Here is a 6,000-nt window from a genome sequence, read left to right as displayed (position 1 = left end):
CCTCGCCATAAAAGTTTTGATTGGGCTCGGGCCCGGGCCGCGAAAATCGGCCCGTGCAGTGCTCTAGTTCAGCATCCTCATGGCTATCAACAAAGTCCAAAAAGGTCCTTCAAAAGTGTCATCTACCTTCCAAAGCATGGACAGAGTCACGAATACAATTGAAAGTTCACAAAAACTCGCCGCAAAGAAGCTTGTGTATGGGCTTCTCCTGCGTGAGCAGCACAGGTGCCAAACAAGGTAATTATGTAAAGAGCAGCGATCAGCTGCTCCAATACAGCGAGGACATGCACGGTGCTTTTAGCGGCCGGAGTCTATCCAGAATAGCACCAGGGTTACACAAGTTCACTTTACCTCAGCCGAGGCCAGTGTCACCAAGCAACCAAACATGGTGGCGCCACGGAAGCAAGGTGAACCAAACGGGCATTGCGCAAACTTTATTGTTCATGTTGCTTTAGAAGCAAGAAAATATTCTATTAGATATTCAGTGGTAGTTTTGCTCTATACATATTCATTCAGGAAATTTCAGGCCAGGAGAACATTAAAGCTTTTCTACAAAATACGTTTGTGCCATTTTCCTGTACTTGTTCAGAAATGCAAACAAACATGAATCGGTTCAAACTGGTTTTAACCTTTATTTGCTCCAAAGTGAACTTAACAGAACTGCTTTTGCTAAACCAGAACGAAAAAGTTTTGGTTGAACAATCTGGCTAAAGCTGACTCCACAATTATGCTTTTGTGCAGGACCCATCAAGTTAGGCCTGCAAATAAAATGACAACCTTTACAATTTTCAAACATTTTATTTCGAAAATGGCCCGGTAAAAAAAAAAAAAAAAAGACAGCTTGAAAAAGTCTTACAGCCTAAAAAAAAAAAACACCATGTTTCAGTATAGCAGTTGTAGGTACCACCATCACCAATATGGGCATTTCCGTGGCATAATTCGAGGCGTATTGTAGAAGGATTCTCATATGAACTGCTGCTGCCCTCATAACACACACGCATGCAGCAAAAGAGCTGCCCTGTATAAACATGCGAAAAAGACCTGTGGCGACGAGCACGATAAACATAGGACAAGGAAATAAAAAAAAGCCTTAAATACGTTAATATATATATATAGTATGTATAGACCTTTTCTTAAAAAAAATGCAAACACCGCCACTTGCTCATAAAAAAAATCCAGGTAAAAAAAAAAAAAACTGCCAGGAAGTGCTCCTTTTTCCTCTCCCCATTTCACCTTTTTTTTTCTCTTATTTGGAAGGCTGAAAAATGGCACTTTTTGATTATGAGATGATTTGTCCATTGTCCCCTGACCCCCCCTATACAAAAAAAAGAGTAAAAACAAGAAGCGTTTCCGATGATGAGAGACAGGGGGCGGAAAAAAAAAAAGTGAAGAATGCACATCCTGTGCTCTGCGTCTCGCTAAGTCCACGCAGTGTAGCGAACATTAGGGGTTGTGTCAACCAACCAGAAAAGAAAACCAGATGAAGGGCTCCTACTTGAGCAGCCATTGCGCTACTAAGACTGAACGGAAGTGCCATCATATTGCGCAATAGGCCAGCCTTCTTCCATTTCCCTTTATAGGAACACACAATTCGGCTTCCATTATACCAAGTGGCTGACACAAGCCATTATAGCCTTGGGCTTCGCTGCACGGAATTGGCAAGACGAAGTACAGTTGCCCCCTGTGCTTGCGGTGAGAAAGAAGTACGACCGTACGAAATCTTTTCGCCGTCGCTTTGAGTAGAAATCAAGGAATGCACACGGGAGAGTGTAAACAAGGCCAGAGAAAGACACGTGCCATGAGCAGCCCCTACAGGGCGACGCACCTAATAAAGTGCAATATGTGGTCCTTCTAGTATATAATATAGTATAAGTTGACACGAGTGTGGTTGCACTAGGCGTGGCCATAGAGAAAAATTAAAATGTGGGCTGCTTGCCCTACTAGCAGCATAGCGTGCATGTTGCAGCTTTAATTGCGTCTGTGCAAATGCAAAAAAATAAAAGCACTCAGAACAAAAGCAGACGGCATTCAGCAAGCTGCAACATACCCCAGTTCACACAGAAATCTCTCATCTCTTTCGCAAATGCCGACGAAGCAAAGGTATGCCTTACATCAGAGAAACGAGAAAAACGAGGCCCACAAATAAATAAAGGTAAAAGAGGAAGCGATAACTGTAGCCCCAATATGTGCAACACCTTGCACAGCCTCGCTCTGTGGCCTCAATGCATAGCACATACCTGTCTCAATGTAGTGCCAACGTCTCTTGACGACGCGTGGTTAAACATAAGATTGCGGCGTTTTCTCCAACACGTCAACCAAAGAGAATGACAGTTACAGGCACTACTGCAAAAAAAAATGAAATGCAAATGACACCGTTCGAACTAAAGAACAAGAGGAGACTGGTCAAGGCAGGCTAGATAACCCCCCAGTGCAGGTCATTAAAAATTCTGTTGGCGGAAGAAGAGTGCTGTTCTGGAGGTTAAAATCGACCACCACTTAATATCTTACCTACCTCAGCCACTACCTTATTTCACTGCCTGCCATTTAAAATGTCTGGCTTACATTTCTTTTACCCCTGCCAGTAGTTACAAGCAGGGTAGTGGGCTGTGCCCACAGTAACCAAGTTATACAAGGCGGGAAAAGCTACTCCGAAATCTCTTCCCGCGTCGACAATGCCTCAACAAAGGTGGCTTCGAGAAAAGCGAAGCAAGAACCTTTTTGCATCGATGAGACTCGTGCCTGTCACGCTAGAGCATGACAAGAACACAGAGAGCTGCTGCAATTGTGCCGAGGTAAAGGCACTTGTGGTGCTTGCAGTATCGACCGCCAAACTTGGAATGATGCAATACTGACAGGTGTCAATCAAATCAAGGCGACGTGGTTCGAGTATCCTGGCAATCCCAGCGGGGCAAAATGTGAAACAGCAGTGCCGTTCACGTTCCTCTTCCCACGTTACACTATTTCACCGATATTGTTTCTGCCAGCGCAGCATCAACAAGGGTAAAACAGCCCTGGCTGTCTACCCTGGGGAAAAAGCAGAGGATATAACGGATTGCCTCGTCTACTCCCCGCATTCATAATAAAAAAAGTACATGTTCCTTCGTGCGAAGCCAAGGCCTATCGCTGATCCGAATGGTGGTTCTGCCAGTGCTCCTAAAGTCCGCCGTTCCTTCGGAGCCTCCGAATATCCAAGACCCTATCCAAGCACCACTACACAAATTCAGCCGACCAGCGAAGTCACCAGTATACTCCTTGCCGCCGACGACAAAAAAAGCACATTGTGCATTTCGCAGACTGTAAGAACAAGGAAAGATCTATTCTCCCCCTCTTTCGGTCATGTAGCGGCGATGCATGTGCCTAGAAAAGTGTGGGGGAAGGACGTATAATCTATCGGCAAAGTAAACACATAAAAACAGACGCGTTCCTTCTGATCCTTCCCTTGCGAGGAGGATGAAAACGCAAAGACGTACAGTCGGCCAAGAAAGTTTACGGGTCACGAGTTTCCGTAGCCAACGCAGATTTCTGCGGCGTTTAGGCACGAGGCAATTTGCCCAGACTTCGCAATAACTTGGCTTTTTTAGCGAATCCCATGTCCCGCGAACTTTTGTAGCCAAAACTGTACAACGCAGCTGCCCCTCACTCCTGTTCTCTCTCGCACTTATTCCTCCTCTTCTACGATGCTGGATGTGCGCACCCACATGCTAGGGGTGCACAGCCACAAGCTAACATGCATTAATGTGTGTGTGGGTGGTGGGACTGTGCTTTGTTCCTTAAACCGAAAAAAAAAAAAAATACGCACAAGAAAAACAATGGCTAAAAACGTGGAGACCAACAACTAACAGGGAAATTAAATAAAAAGAAACGCCTGTTGCTAAGAGGAACTAGCTGCAATGTGAAAACAATTATGTGGAGAGGAAGAAAAACAAAATAAATGAAAACAAATGCGCATGGTGTGAAAAACGATACAGTTCCAAGCGGCGGGTGCTAGCTGATGAAGGCTGGTTCAATTTGTAGGGGAGCCCCTGTTTCGAAAAAAAAAAAAGGAGGAAGAAGGAGAGCAAGAAATTAGAGATGAGCATGGATTACAATGAGCTTTAATAACAGATAAGAGTAAGCAATGCTGGCACTTTCAACCCTTCGACTGCGAAGTTTTTTTCTGACTGCTAAACAGCCCTTACCAGGTTTTTTTTTTTGTGTGTCAGTTCAGTGGGCATTTCATGCTACATAAATGCTGATACTTTGTCACCATTTTCTCCCATTTCAGTATTTGTGAACAGTTCACAAATTCCTTCGTCTGTTGTCAAGTCGGGACGTACGGACATGCAGTGCTGGTCATGACCACGAATGCTCTCCTGATACTCAGTCCTAGCCGGTTGTGCGAAAATTTCTTGTGTATTTGCGGGTTTCTTTCATGCTTGGAAAAAACACTTTTATGAAGCACGCATGAGCAACAGAAAGCTGCATCAGGAGTTTTTCATATTGCTCTACAATTTTCTGATTGGAACTTTTCATCTAATCATAATATTTGAGAAGTTGATTAATTAAGACTAATTACGTAATATGGCGGAATGTAAAAAGTAATCTAAGCATTTCCAAGTGATGGCAAACAACTTTACCTTGGATTTTCCTGCTACGTGGCATTTGTATATTTTTAAAACCTTGGCTCAAGTTACGTGGGGCACCCTATATACAACTACACATATGGTCAGTACGTAGTTAGAGGCAGAAAGAACAGGAAAAGGACAAATGGACAGCAGTTTCCATTAGCGAGGCTTACCCATTAACGAGCGTCTCCTCCCGAACGACGACGACAGTCCGCTTCTCGCGAACCACCTCAATCTTGCACTCGGAGCGCAGCTTGTCAGCCAGTACCTCGTGGTCGGCAGGCAGCAAATCGTCCAGTTCGAGGGACTTCAGGTCGCCCACTGTGCTCGTGGTGGTGGTGAAGTTGGACTCGTTCTTGGTGATCACCAGGCTGCTGATGCCACTGGGTTGGAGAACATCCCAAAGAGGGAGATGAGTGTTAATTAGGGGTGTGTGAATACCGAATAGTAAACTTCGAATCAAATATCGAATTGAATCAAGAAAAAGTTTCACAAAATTTATTGCTTACAAATTTAGGCAAGAAAACACGGTTGCTGCACATGCTCGGGAATCTCCTAGCATTGCATAACAAGAATGTAGCGCGCTATTAGTAAACTTATGTACATAGAAATCAAGATATTCAGTACGGTCTACTCTCATTAAAGGAAGCATCAAATTAGTATGCCAGCAGGAATTACAACTCAGTTCTAGCATATGAAGGTCTGGAAATTATCTTTTTTAACAAAAGAATTTCTGTGCATACACTATAATCAGGAGCTTTTTTTTCACCTGAAACCAATGAATTCGTGACATTCCGTTGTATAGTCGAACCCAGATATATCGAATCTGAAGGGGATAACAAGAAAGTTCGATATATATAGGTAATTGATAAATAAAATAAACATTTTATACAAAAACTTTCGTGAATTCCGGCGTTCGGGTGCTATGTGTGTGATCCCGCATCGGGCTGAAGCCGGGTAGAACTCCCAGTGACAAAGTCCGCTACCACGTCAGCCAGGGCAGCTCATACACGACGCACTTTAAGCTCATTTTGCGGTGAAAACGAAGTGAAACATTCACTTGGGCAGCATCAAGCACACGACCTGTAGCACTGCACGCGTCTCCACATCTTACACAGTCAACGACCTATTTTCCGGACGCCCGATAATTTGGACGCCTTTGCGGCACTGCCACGTAACCCATAGAGTCAATTTATAAGAACGCCTGAAATTTCGGATACTGAAAACCTTCGCCATCCAATTTTCCAGACTTTTTGCTATGACCGCAGGTCTGAAACGGCAATAATCAAAGCCACCACCACCGCCATATTGTTTATCTCGCTGCCTCGAATCGGCGCTCTCGCACGCAGATCCGCTGACAGCCGTAGCCACCACCACGGCAACGTTAGGCCTACCT

General features: G+C 44.4%; 1 long non-coding RNA gene across 1 annotated transcript; it reads right to left on the bottom strand.

Annotated features, from left to right (window-relative positions):
- Positions 1–778: 778 nt before the first annotated feature.
- On the bottom strand, positions 779–5,719 carry LOC125945255 (uncharacterized). The gene is made up of 2 exons (XR_007466743.1): positions 4,778–5,719; positions 779–4,022 (listed from the first exon to the last, which is right to left on the bottom strand). It is a non-coding gene; the product is annotated as an uncharacterized LOC125945255 (long non-coding RNA).
- Positions 5,720–6,000: the final 281 nt, after the last annotated feature.

Source organism: Dermacentor silvarum, chromosome 5, assembly GCF_013339745.2.
Source record: "Dermacentor silvarum isolate Dsil-2018 chromosome 5, BIME_Dsil_1.4, whole genome shotgun sequence".
Lineage (NCBI taxonomy): Eukaryota > Metazoa > Arthropoda > Arachnida > Ixodida > Ixodidae > Dermacentor > Dermacentor silvarum.
Note: the sequence above shows the minus strand (reverse complement) of the source record. Positions and strands in the feature narration are given on the sequence as shown.